We start from the raw sequence: 14065 nt of genomic DNA, 5'->3' as shown, positions 1-14065 counted from the left end.
ATATTTGGAGCTTTTGTTTTTGCATTTTGGTTTGTGTGGCTTTTTTGTTTTTGTTTTGACTGTGACTTGTTCTTTGTTTTATGGGACTGACTTGTCACTGTGGCTTGTGACTTTGTTTTTGTGACTTGTTTTTGTGACTGTGTGGAACCCAGTTCAGCTACTGACTGATGGATAAAAGCCCCCCATCCAAACAATGACTATCATCAGTGCATGTAAGATTTTTTTAAACATTTTTTTTATCATCTACAATACTGTCTTATTTATTTTATAGTACAGTACATTATTGCTTTCATTTTATGGATCAATGGTCTCGTTAGATAGTTAAATTCATGTTAAATTGCTGTTTTAGGGAATGTTTTTAAAAGCCTGGAACGGATTAATCCATTTTGCATTACTTTCTATGGGGAAACATGCCTTGGTTTTAGAACGCTTTGGTCTTGGAACAGGATTATGTTTGGTTATGTTATTAATAACTTTTTCTGTTAGAAGATAGCAAAGTGAGTGAAAAGAGAAACAAACCAGAAGCGGAAGTTGGCGGAAGCCCTGGAGGGGAGGGGAGGGAGGGAGGAATATATAGTGAATGTTAAGAAACTGAGATGTATGTAATGAATGAAAAAGAAAAATGAATAATAAAAAAAAGTTTGGGAACCTAGGTACCACTGTAATGGAAAACTGTAATGGACAATCACTTTTGGTTTGTCTGACTGGCTTCTTTTTGTTTTTGTCCTCAGTGATATAAAAAGGAGGACTAAAGGTTAGACATTGTCATCCCCATGCTGTTAACCCAAACTCACCTACTTACATTCTTTTGGCTTTCGTGTGACTCACAAATGTATAAAAAGTGAGAGATAGAAGAGAAAATCTAGAAATGTTGCCATGACCTTACACTGGCAGGGCATCCAAAGAAGCGTATGCTTCCGAATACAAGTTGCTAGGAATTGCAGGCAGGCAGAGTGATGTTGTGCTCATGTCTTGCTTCCAGGCTTCCCACAGGCATCTGGTTGTAAGAACAGGGTGCTGGACCAGAAGAGCTATTCAGCAGTCTCTCTATATGCTCTTAAGTGCGGCCAGAATTGGGTACATTTTACTCATTTGGACATGCAATTGGCAGTATAGTGAAGAACAAGGCATCTGCCCTGCTCCACCGCTAGCAAGATTTGCTCAGTCCGGCAGGAGGATAAATACCTCTGGAAGCTCACGAGAACAGCATGGAGGGAGTGGTCTTTCTGTGGTTGTTTATTCTCAACATCCCCTACGTACATTTATAGCACTTAGTAGCAGTAATGGCTTCCCGCAAAGAATGATGGGGACTGTAGATCACACCCCACAATTATCAGCAGACTTAATGAACTTCAGCTCCTAGGATTTCTTTGGGGACCCCATGTGCTTTAAATGTACGGTTTGGGGAGGTCAGTCTGTTGCAGCGAAAATAACAAAAGAATCTCGTAGTTGCTTTAAGATCAACAAAGTTCCACGACATACAATTTGTGGGCTAGAATCCATTTCTGTCCCAATAAAAGGGTTTGCCTTTAAGGTGCTTGAGGGACACTGGTGGCACTGTGGGTTAAAAGTCGGTGGTTCGAATACCCGTAATGGGGTGAGTTCCCGTTGCACGGTCCCTGCTCCTGCCAACCTTGAAAGCACGAAGTGCAAGTAGATAAATAGGAACCACTCTGGCGGGAAGGTAAACGGCATTTCCGTGCGCTGCTCTGGTTCACCAGAAGCGGCTTAGTCATGCTGGCCACATGACCCGGAAGCTGTACGCCGGCTCCCTCGGCCAATAAAGCGAGATGAGCGCCGCAATCCCAGAGTCGGCCACGACTGGACCTAATGGTCAGGGGTCCCTTTACCTTTACGGTGCTACAAGATTTTAAACTGAGAGAGGTACATGCCGAGATTTGTTGGTTATTATTATTTAATATTTATAAATGTAGATACCATGGTTAAGAACTTATTGATGGTCCAATCCTCCATGAATATTTTAAAACCTTTTACATTGCCATCTCAAGTAACGGCCATCACTGTGTCTCTTGATGCACTGCCCAAATGATCATAAACTCCAAAAAGCACATGTGAATTTATCTTAAGGCAAGAGGAGGAGCTTGCTGAGTCCAAGGCTACTGTACCACCAGCTGGAATGCTGGACCAGCCTTTTGATACTTAGCCTGAGGCTGGAGGTCTGAAGCTTGCAGAGCCCTCATAGATGCCATCCCCTGTTGTCCCAAACCTCTCACCTCTTTTGCAGCTCCTGGTGGCAACCAACTCCCCAGTCTGTGGCCTCCTGACTGCCTTTGTGCCCCATTATTGGTTGGTGTATATAAAAATGTTAAACCACGCTGTCATCCAGCCATGATACTGGGAAAGGAAGAAGCCAGTCCAATCACTAGTGTTTGTCATGTGATTGGCAGAAGTCCAGACAGAGGAATCAGCTTCATCACTCTTCTTTCTAGAATGGAAGAGATGAGCAATCCTGTTGAAACAAGTTGCACACAATCCATAGGCACTGACTCTGCTCTCAGCCCTCCCCTAAGTATATTGTAAGCCATCACCTCAAGATGGCTTACAATATAACACACTTCCTCTATCAACTTCTCTTACTTTGTCTCTCAACTTTTGGTAGTCTTCCAGACATCCTCAATCCCAAAGAGGGGGTGGGGGAGATCAAAATGGAGGAGGAATACAGCAGCCTCATGGGTGCCATTGTGCATTTGAGCATCATGCTGAGGACATCAGTTTTGCATTATGTGTAGCTTTCCCAACTTTTCAAAAAACCAAAACACTAGGCCCTGGTGCTGTGCCATTAGCAGTGTGGTCATCTGCAGGAATTAAGCGCTTCTGGGTTTGGGTATGTGGTGGGATTTGGGGAAAGCTACTAAATATTTTCATGTCAGAATGCTATCGAAGGCAAAGAAGTGAGTCAGGATGAGGTGGAGTAGCAAGCAATCCCAGGCAAGCTGCACTGTTATTCTGCCTGAGATAGACTCACATCAATACTCCATAAAAAAAATAAAATTCCATGCACACGAAAGCTCATACCAATAACAAACTTAGTTGGTCTCTAAGGTGCTACTGGAAGGAATTTTTAAATTTTGTTTCAACTACGGTAGACCAATATGGCTACCTGTATCAATACTCCACTTTGTGGTATCATCACATGAACATTAAAGGTAAAGGGACCCCTGACCATTAGGTCCTGTTGTGACCGACTCTGGGGTTGCGGTGCTCATCTCGCTCTATAGGCCGAAGGAGCCGGCGTTTGCCCGCAGACAGCTTCCGGGTCATGTGGCCAGCATGACTAAGCTGCTTCTGGTGAACCAGAGCAGCGCACGGAAACGCCGTTTACCTTCCCGCTGGAGCGGTACCTATTTATCTACTTGCACTTCATGCTTTCGAACTGCTAGATTGGCAGGAGCAGGGACCAAGCAATAGGAGCTCACCCCGTCACAGGGATTCAAACCACTGACCTTCTGATCAGCAAGTCCTAGGCTCTGTGGCTTAACCCACAGTGCCACCCGCATTAAATGGCTCGCATGAGCATTAGTACATCATTAAATGGAATCTCGGATGTTTTTATACTCTACACCAGGGTTTCCCAAACCTGAGTCTCCTGCTGTTTTTGGATTGCAGTTCCCATCATCCCTGACCACTGGTCCTGATAGCTAGGAATGATGGGAGTTGTAGTCCAAAAACAGCTGGAGACTCAAGTTTGGGAAGCCCTGCTCTACACATTGACATATTGGAATAATTTTTACAATCATTTGGATGAATACTTGGTCTCTCTTCAGTCTTTGGTTATTTGCATGAAAAGACTCCTCCCTCTTAAAAATAAACCAGCAGTTCTAAGTGTACACAGAAGTTTCCTTAGGGAACTTGAAATATAGTACCTTACTATACTGTAAAAAACTGCCTAGGCCAGCGCTTAACTCTTCTATAGGAAAAAGAAAGAAACAAATCTCACTGGACTTCAGGTTGATGCTCCTATTCTCATGTGAGCCAATTAAATAATGATTATCGGACAAAACGGAATCTTGCTATGTAGCAGCTTGCCACCTATGGGGCTTGTAATATTATACTGGATAGGTTTTGGAGAGCATAATAAATCTGAAAGCAGCAGTTGCCTTAGCAACTGTCTGTAATGGAGAGCTGTTGTGAACGATTTTTTTTTTTTTTTAAAGAATTCTTCTAACTTTTCAGAAATGAAGCTCTTGCTTTCAATTAATATAGCTACAGGGTCCTGTGCTGGTTTCCCCTCTTCCTTCTCTTTCTTTCCTTCATTCACATCATTGATTGTTTTGTGTGGTTTTGCTAACAGGGGCCTGGAAAGAATCCAACACAATATAAGAGGGAAGCTATTACAGAAGGCTTAAGGCCTTCTATGAATAAAGCATCTATAAAAGCTACCATACTTGCTGTAGGCTTAACAGGGGCCTATTCTTCCATGAACAGCTCCTAGAATTTGTCGTGACTGATATTAGCAATGTATACATGAAATATGTGTTGGGTCTAGTAAGTATGGCTCACAATCAAGCATGGTACTAAGGAAGCCCATTGACTTAACAAGTCGCAACACACTTAACACACCATACATGGTCGTCTTCTTCTTTTTTTTTTTTTAAAAAAATAATTTTTATTAACAGGCCAATCACATCACATTATCCAAATCAAATTAGTTCCAAATTATACAGCCAAATTTTAAATTTTGTTGGGGGTACCCATACATCAAGCTCCAAACATGTCCAAACATCACTTATATTGCTGCTTTAATTAAACAGTTCAATCCAGTTCAATCCAGATAGTCCTTTATTACTTTCTTCATCTTCTTGTTGTTATCATCATATATTCCTTTCTTTGCGATCTCTGATAATCTTCACAATCGGATTAGAGACAGACATCCTCTGTGTGGGTTTTGCACTCCCCAAAGATTATATCACTTAGGGACAGCCGCCATTCCATGTTTCCATAAAAAAATTATCTTCGGTCTGTCCTTTAATTTTCTCAGGCTTGCCAAGTATATCAGGAGGGCTCTGTCAGGTTAAGATCACATTCCAATCATCATTCACATTCCAATGGTCCTGATTCTCCTCCCCCTGTCTTTCTTTCTCAGGCAAGCTTGTCTTAGCGAGACGCCATTTTAAGCTGCGTCATAAAATTTTCCTTCGTTCTCGTTGTTTACCAATCATCTCTTTAACTCCACATCCACACAGTTCATCATCCACTCCACACAGTTCTTGAATTCCTGCTTGTGATTAATAAAACACAACAATCTTCTTTCTGGGGTGGAGGGTTATTAATATCACATAAGGCAAAGAAAAGAAAAGTTTTTTCCTCCACCCCCCTTCTTTTTCATTCCAAACATACCAGTCTCTTAATGGTGGTTCATCACTTGATTTATTTATCCACCCGTCACTCCAGTCACAGAGATCCATTAATCAGCAGTCTTATCTCCCGAACGTTGCTTGATGTGTGTTTTTTTTTATTAAATTTTGACATAAATATATTTCACAAACGTACAAAAGACAAAATGAAAAAGAAAAAACAGAAAAAGAGAAGAAAAAGAAGAAGAAAAGAAAAAGAGAAAAAAAGAGAAAAACACAAAATACATACAACTTTAAATAAACATTGATCGACTTCCCTTTATCTCGATTTCGGAAAATATTGCCTTGTTTATCTATCTGCTGTGTCTATTCCTTAATAAAACTTTTTACGTAGTAAGCGTTATCTCATGCCTACTGTGATTTCTGTAAGTACATATGTGTTTCTGATCAACATTTTGATTTTCCCCTTGTCTCTATTTCCATATATATCCTAAATTTATTCCATTCATTGTTAAATTTTGCACTTCTTTGATTTCTTATTTTCTGTGTCAATTTAGCCAACTCCAAATAATCGGATAGTTTAAGTTGCCACTCCTTTAGTGTTGGGATTTTTGGTGTTTTCCAGTACTGTGCTATGAGGGTTCTGGCGGCCACTGTTGCATATTGAAAAAAGGTTCTATCTTCTTCTTTGATATCCTTACCAATTATCCCCAGCAAGAAGGCTTCGGGTTTTTTAACAAACGTATATTTAAGAATTTTTTTTAATTCATTATAGATGGATTCCCAAATTTTTTTGAGAATCTCGCACGTCCACCACATATGGATGAAATCGCCCTCCTTGCTCTTACATTTCCAACACAGTTTATCACCCGTTCTATACATTTTATGTAGTTTTACTGGCGTTATGTACCACCTGTACATCATCTTATACATGTTTTCCTTTAGTGTCGTGCATGCTGAGAAATTCATATCTTTACACCACAATGCCTTCCATTTGTCAAACTCTATGTTATACCCTAGGTCTACCGCCCACTTCACCATCACTTCCTTTACTTCTTCGTCCTTGGTGTCCCACTCAAGCAACTGGTTGTACATTTTTTATAATAATTTTGTTTTACTTTCTATTATTTCAATCATTTATTTATTATAGACATTTTAAATTGCCTGCCCTGGAGTCCAAGACCACCCCCAGAAACATCATACATACATCACAGAAGGGGTGTAGTTCAAAACCACCCCCCAGATACATCATACCTACATCACAGAAAGGGCAGTCTACAACAGAAATCTGAGTGCGTTGTTTATCTCCTGTCTGGCAGACCTGTTAATGGTCACTTGATTGGATACCCTGGGGAGCCTGGCCAGTCTTTTGTAATGACAAATACTTAGTTCCTGGCCAGGTCACAGGCTCACCCTATTCATACACAGACATACCCTTAAGACAGGATTTGTGAAGGAGGAGACAATGGGGAGGCTTTTCCATGTTTGAGGTCAATTTGGGAGGGACAAAATGGTTTCAGGACTTTCTGTGGGGTTTCAGACATGTGGTTTATATATTGATGTATGTGCTTGGTTGGTGCATTTATGAACATTTATCATATATATATATATATATATATATATATATATATATATATATGACCTTAATTTATTTATTTCACCACCAACCGCGCTTCACAGAATGTATTGGGAGTGACACCGCATCACAGCCTTCAACAAAGTGGAGTCAATGGGAAGTGGCTGAGTGGCTCTTTCCACAGATTCATACTAGCTGCACTTCCAGGTGAGACCCTGTAAAATAAGTGGAAACCCCCCTCACAAAAATGCCAAAGAAAATAAAAGCATGAGAAAATTGGGCCCTGTTTTAACAGGAAGATAATATTTTTTTGGGGGGGAGGGAGATTTTAATCCAGCCTACACGATTTGCAGCCTACAAATGCGAGGCAACATTACATTTTTTTCATGAGAACAGCTATAGGTGGGTTTTTAAAATGCATCAGACGGCTTTGCTCAAAGCTCCCAGTCCACGGACAAACCATATTAGTCTCGTGCTGCATCTCTTTCAAAGGAAAAGACCTTTGACTTTGTTGGCAGCATGTAATTTGATCTTGCCTTTTCAGCCCTGTGAAAGGGAAAGATCTGTTGAGACTTGTAACTCAGACTATTATCACAAGGGAAGAAACAGGTGGGAAGAAATCGAATTCTGTGCTTGCTTCAGAGGCAGAATTGGCTTGTTTTGTTAGTGTCAAGGGACCTTTTGTTGCGTTGCAGCATCTGCTAGTACTATCCCCAACACAGGAGAGCTCAGCATCAGCTATCAGCTGAGGAGAAACATTTGCATAAAAGATTGCTAGCAGTTTTGTTACCTGAAAGAACAGGTCTTCTGATTATCTGTGCATTGGGCAGGGAGCCTGAAGTGTATTTTGCCAACAAACCAATTCCCTCATGAATGAATGATCAGACTCTGTGGTAAATGTGGCATGGTTTAGCAGCGAGGGCTTCAATGTTATAGAGCAGAGATGGCTTTCCAGATAATGTTGGACTCAAACTCCCATCAGCATCAGCCAGCATGGCCAACAGTCAGAGATGATGGGAGCTGAAGTCCAAGAATATCTGGAGAGCAATAGGTTAGCCAGCCCTGCTATAGGTTGCATGAACTTGAGCATCATCGAGCTACTTTAGCTTTAAGAATGAATTCTGCGAGGAAAAACAAACAAACTTGCTCATATATGACATAGGATGGCAGAAACTTGTTTTGTCACCTGCCTTAACTACAGGATATTGTACTTGGATTTAGCAAGCAAAGCTAGAATCTTTGAAATTGCCATGATTGCCAGTGTTGTATTTGCAATCCATTCATCATTACTAATGAACTTATGAAATTGGAAAAGCATTTCTGCTGGGAATTTTTTTGCGGAATCTTTTTTTTGTTTTTGTCCCACATCACTGGCCATGATGAGCAAAGCTGCGTAAACCCATAATTCTGTTGCCAAGAATTAAGGGAGGCTCCTATCCAAAGTTTGCATCTGTGAGGACATGTTGGAACAATAATGGTTTGGCACTTAATCATCAGGCTTCAGAAGTGTCCAGATTGGAGGGCTTTGGTGCCTAGAAACTTATTTAAATGTGGCTGCTTTTAAGTACCGTGTGGCTTATGGTGACAGGAGCCAAGAACATCTTAAGTAAACAAATCAATTGGAGGTAGTATTTTCTTGTGATTTGGTGCCTGAAAGGTTGCCAGCTCTGATAGAGATACAAGTAGCAGCAGCACAGTGTTGTTAAGTTTCAAAAGGCTCAGCATGGAAGATTACTGAATTTTTTGCAGCTAGAACAGATTCTTATGTTTGATGCCATCAGCAGTATGGCCTACCTGGTGTATTAAATTCTTTGGAGGCTAGTGGCACTTGGTGACCTGAGCCAATAATAATAATAATAATAATAATAATAATAATAATAATAATATTCCACCCATCTAACTGCGTTGCCCCAGCCAGCCTGGGCAGCTCTCAACAAAATATTAAAAGCCTAATAAAACGTCAACATTAAAACATTGACAATAACCAGAATTTTTTTTTTTAAAGGTGCAAATCCAAGGAGAATTCAAATATGAAGTGATGATACATATTGCTACAGCTGCTGGCTAATCATTCCTTTGTTAGTTGGATTGCTGGTAAACAGAATAATAGTGTGGGAAGTCCACCACCACCTCCTGGCTGATGTAGGAGATCTATTTCTGCAGCAATTCAGATAGGTGGCCATCCCAAAACCTGCTTTAAAATCTCTAATGTCAGGCTTCGGCGAATCAGCTTCCTCCCCCACCTCTGCCCCTGTGGCAGTAGATAAGAAGATCAAAGAAAGGAATGTCTTACCAGTTAGAAACTTTAATAATCACAGTGAGAGAACAAAGAGCACATCTTTTAGAAATGGAGGTGCTCCCAATTAAGGATCACACCCCCTTCCGTCCCTATTAATCTACGTCACTCCTACGTCTTGTAATCTGAGTTTGTACCCTCTGTGCTTTCTCTTCTGAGACTTTCTGAGCTCTTCTTGACCTTGGGCTGAGTGGAGGAATGCTGTCCAGAGACCGTGAATCTGTTAACCCTCTCTCTTCCAGTGTTTCTTCTCCTAGCTGTTCCCCATCCAGAATTTCCCAGCTTCTGCCTTCTGAACTATGCCCCTCTGCAAACCACTGTTCCAAATCTATACTGTCTTCCTGCTCCTGGGAAGATTCAGGATCAGGATCAGGGGGAGGGGGAGGCTCCCACCATATCCTCCTCAGTGCAGCCCTCCTCAGCACGGTCCCTGACATCTAATGAAGGACCGTACATCATCTTCCAACAAGGTATGCTCTGTTCCACTGTTGAACAGCTTCTGGAAGATTGGGTGGGGGGTGGATTCTTAACTTTTAGCCTAAATTCATTTTTTTGTAATTTACATTCATTGGTTTGGGTCCTATCTTTGCACTGAGTTCAGGTTTATGCTGCCAAGACCTATTCCTTCATCAATATCAGCTATGTTTTTATGCAGATCAGTTTCCAATAAACAGAGGTTGTGTCACAGTAGTGTCCAGTGAATGGTCCCCAATATATTTGGCTGGGTGTATTATACAGTTGCCTCAGATGGGGGGAAAATAGCTATGAGATGATAGCAAGCTTGAAAAATGCCTGTTTGGGGCATGGTGTGTATAAACCTGTGTTTTAAAACAATTGTAAGCTGATTTTTGCAAACCACTCGGAGCCTTTTTTCACTCAAAGGTGGGGTATAAATGCCATGTATAATAAGGCAAAGAGATAAAAGTTTTAAAAATGAATCTGTCTTTCTCTCAGTAATTAAACACCATAGAAAAGTTGATAATTTCTATAGGCTTATCAGAGAGGCTTTAATAATATGGCTATCTTCTTCTTCTTCTTTTTTTAAAAGAAATTAACTTAATGTTCAAGTTCAGCCCCAGCAGTGTGGATGCCAATTATAGGGTAGTTATTTCAGGCTGAAATGTCTTATTTGTACTCACAGCTTGTTAGCAACAGAATTCGAGAACAGATGTCTCAGCAGAGTAGATGAGCACAGTGGGCTTTGAGATTACATATTTATTTATTTAATGTGGCTTCTTTCCCGCTTGACAATCATCTCAAGTCTTTTCCAATGTATTTGAATAAACTCTGTCTCAGCATGGTGGAAGAAATTAAATGTCACCTTTGAAGTGTTTTTGAAGTACTGGGGTCAATTCTCTTAAAACAAGATGAAGGTGACAGTGCTGTGCTAATCATATGGATATATTATTCTTGCTTGTTTAAATTACTACATCCAATTTTCATTTGACACTGTAATGGTTCTAGGGGTTGCTTGTGCGTAAGTCGTCGCCACACCTGGCTGAGTCACCTGGGTGAACCCTTTCTGTCCGGACAGCCACCCATCCGTGGCTGTCTCAATCGCTGGCAGAATCCGTCAGTGGGCGTTTCTTGAACTTCTTCCAGCAAAGAAGTTCTTTGACTCCAAGTCTCCGCCTACTCTCCCTGCGCGGAAGTCTTCTGCGCAGGGAGGGTGTGGGCAATGGAGGACCCGTGCTCTCCCTGCTGGTCTCCGGCGAGGAGTCATGGAGCCTCCTCACCGATTCCGCCATCTGCCCCCCTTCTCCACTGGTGCTACGCTGATTTCCTTCCCCCACAGATGGGCTGCTTCTCTCCCTCCTGGGATGCTCTCCGGCATCCCTCTGGAGCCCTCCCTCCTCCTCTGGCTCCGATGGCAGTTCCCTGACAGACACATTAAACCAAAAAGGTTACATATTATTGTACTGCATGGCATTGTAAACAGAAACACCAGACCTGCCCTTTCCTCCTTCTAGATATTTTTATTTTAAGCCAGTTTGACATTCGGCCTACATAGGTGTAAGAATGGAATATTCTGAGTACTAGAATTCACTAAGTAATACTGAGCATTGCATCGTTTTTGGGTACCTTAGTGGAGATGGGAGTTGGAGGCAGTGAACTTTAGAAGTTCTGTGTATGTCTATACCTGTTTGTTTACTTTCAGTCATTTACACACAGCCAACATTAGCAAAGAAAATAAAAATAAAATAAAAAATACCATGGTGGTGAACAGTATAAAACTAACAATAAAAACTGATAAAATAATGACAACGACAATTTATTTATATGCCGCCCACCTGACTGGGTTTCCCCAGCCACTCTGGGTGGCTTCCAACACATCAAACATTAAAAGCTTCCCTATACAGGACTGCCTTCAGATGTCTTCGAAAAGTCAGATAGTTTATTTCCTTGACATCTGATGGGAGGGTGTTCCACAGGGTGTGACAACGACAGAGATCTTTATTTGTAATGAATAATAATAATAAAAATCAATAGATCATAGCTAGATCTCTCCTCAAGGAAAGCCTAGCTAGATCTCCCTTCAAGGAAAGTTTAGGTGAACAGATGAATTTTAAGCGAACACCTTATTACCAATACTGCAACTGCTTGGCTGACATTCACTGGAAGTTCATTCCAAAGGGCAGGTGCCACCACACTAAAAGCCCTGGTTTTGGCAGACATAAGACAAAACTTGGGACCATATAGCACTAGTAGGAGTGTTACTTGTGGAGATCTAAGTGACCAGCTGGGTCACAAGTAGTGCTGAGGGACTGCCGCTCTGCTCTGTTTGTTTTACCTTAATGGGTTATTATGCAAGATTTAATCCTGCCCACCATACTTTTTAATATCTTCATGAAAGTGCTGGGAGAGATTGGGCCCTGGTGATTTGGGATGAGGAATTGTCAGTATGCTGGTGGCATCCAGCTGTCTTTCACCTTCCTCCAGAGGTGGGTGAGGCTATGCAAGGTCTGAACAAGTGAATTAAGATAAAGGTGAAGAAACTGAAGTTCATTAACTACTAACTTAATTTGGGCCCCAGACTCAACCACCCAAGTTCCCCTTTTAGAGTGAATTATTCTGAATGGTTCTGATACATAGGAAGAGATTAAAGAATTAAGGAAAAGTGTTAATTCTTAAGGGTGTTGATTATTATTAATACTACTAATAATTATTATTAATACTAATAATTAAGGGTGTTAACAAAGTTTTATATGAAGAAAGTAAGAAAGTGGCACACCAATCCAAGGCAAAAAGAACGGGTGAACACCCTACCAACTCCTCACTATTTCTGGTCACATCCAGCCCATGTAGACTGGGTCAACTGCTAGCATTGCTGGTTAAAGGAGTCTTGTAGTAAGGCTGGGAAAGCCTTCCACCTGATACCCTAGAGAAGACCTGTCGGTTTGAATGACAGAGGATAAAGCCCCTCCCTATATTCACACATTATTATGGATGGATGATCAGCACCCTTAGATAAATTGCACAGAGATGCCCATCTCAGGAGACCATTATCACATTATGTGATCACATGATGTTATATGAATTAAACAACCATGCAGGTTGATTTAACCAGCTGTTCCTGAGGTGCTGATTGGGTGGGAAAGATGCATGTGGTTACTTCATTATGTCTCGTAATCTGGGGAACCGGGTTCGCGTCTCCGCTCCTCCACATGCAGCTGCTGGGTGACCTTGGGCCAGTCACACTTCTCTGAAGTCTCTCAGCCCCACTCACCTCACAGAGCATTTGTTGTGGGGGAGGAAGGGAAAGGAGAATGTTAGCCGCTTTGAGACTCCTTCGGGTCGTGATAAAGCGGGATATAAAATCCAAACTCTCTTCCTCTCTCTTCTTCATTTTTTTCCTTTTTCCTTTTTACTTTGATAAAAAGGTAAAGGGACCCCTGACCATTAGGTCCAGTCGTGACCGACTCTGGGGTTGCGGCGCTCATCTTGCTTTATTGGCCGAGGGAGCCTGCATACAGCTTTCGGGTCATGTGGCCAGCATGATTAAGCCGCTTCTGGCGAGCCAGAGCAGCGCACAGAAACGCCCTTTACCTTCCCGCCGGAGCGGTACCTATTTATCTACTTGCACTTTGACGTGCTTTCAAACTGCTAGGTTGGCAGGAGCAGGGACCGAGCAACGGGAGCTCACCCCAACACAGGGATTCGAACCGCCGACCTTCTGATCGGCAAGTCCTAGGCTCTGTGGTTTAACCCACTGCGCCACCTGAGTCCCTCTTTTTACTTTGATAGCGGTTACTTAATTTCATGTGGTTGCTTCATTTGTGCACATTTCCCAGGGGCTTGGATTGCACCTATATCAGTGTATACAAATGGTTAGTTATATAGCAGCACAAGCAGTAATAATCATTGCATTTTTACTGCTAGGGAGCAAGAGACATATGTGTTTGTGTAATTCTTCTGCCACAGGCAGTTATTCGAAACTCCCATTGTTCTAGGCGACAGGGAATTTCATTAGTGCGAGCAATTTCTGAGCTCTAGGTGCAACACTGCGCCTAAGATTTCATATTAAAACTGCAGAGTGGAAGGAAAGGAGGACCTTTTTCTGCCTCCCCACTTCCAGCTACTCTCTGAAGACTGGAGAAGAGACTTTCTTAAGAATATTAGGGGGGTGGGCAGGGGAAGGACTAGATAATGTGAAAACTGAATGTAATATTTTAGCTGCAGTTCATTCATTTTCAGCTTTGTATTCTTGTTCTGAAAAAAGCGTGCCTAGTCATTCCGTTGTTGCACCCATAACCTAGGTTTAAGGTGTCGTTTAGCTCCTGGCTTTCATATCTCAGTTTCTAACACTGGCCACAGGTACCCAAGTAATTTATGTCCCTTGGCTTGGAGGGATGCCATTTGTTGCTGTGTTGCTGTGCT

The 14065-nt window shown here is 41.8% G+C and overlaps 2 long non-coding RNA genes across 4 annotated transcripts in view; both read right to left on the bottom strand.

Moving 5' to 3' along the window:
- LOC309349691 overlaps positions 1-14065 on the bottom strand; it is a 76980-nt gene that overhangs the window by 49130 nt on the left and 13785 nt on the right. For 2 of the 3 annotated variants that reach the window (XR_014160086.1, XR_014160087.1), the window contains exon 2: positions 2235-2446. This is a non-coding gene — a long non-coding RNA (uncharacterized lncRNA). Of the gene's footprint in view, positions 1-1500; positions 1634-2234; positions 2447-14065 lie in introns of those variants that run through there. The other variant, XR_014160088.1, reaches the window with a different exon arrangement.
- LOC309349738 lies at positions 9181-11238 on the bottom strand. The gene is made up of 2 exons (XR_014160152.1): positions 11125-11238; positions 9181-10647 (listed from the first exon to the last, which is right to left on the bottom strand). It is a non-coding gene; the product is annotated as an uncharacterized lncRNA (long non-coding RNA).

The sequence above is a fragment of the Podarcis erhardii genome (assembly GCF_964252035.2).
Source record: "Podarcis erhardii genome assembly, chromosome: 9".
NCBI lineage: Eukaryota > Metazoa > Chordata > Lepidosauria > Squamata > Lacertidae > Podarcis > Podarcis erhardii.
This window is presented reverse-complemented; position numbering and strand designations above follow the sequence as displayed.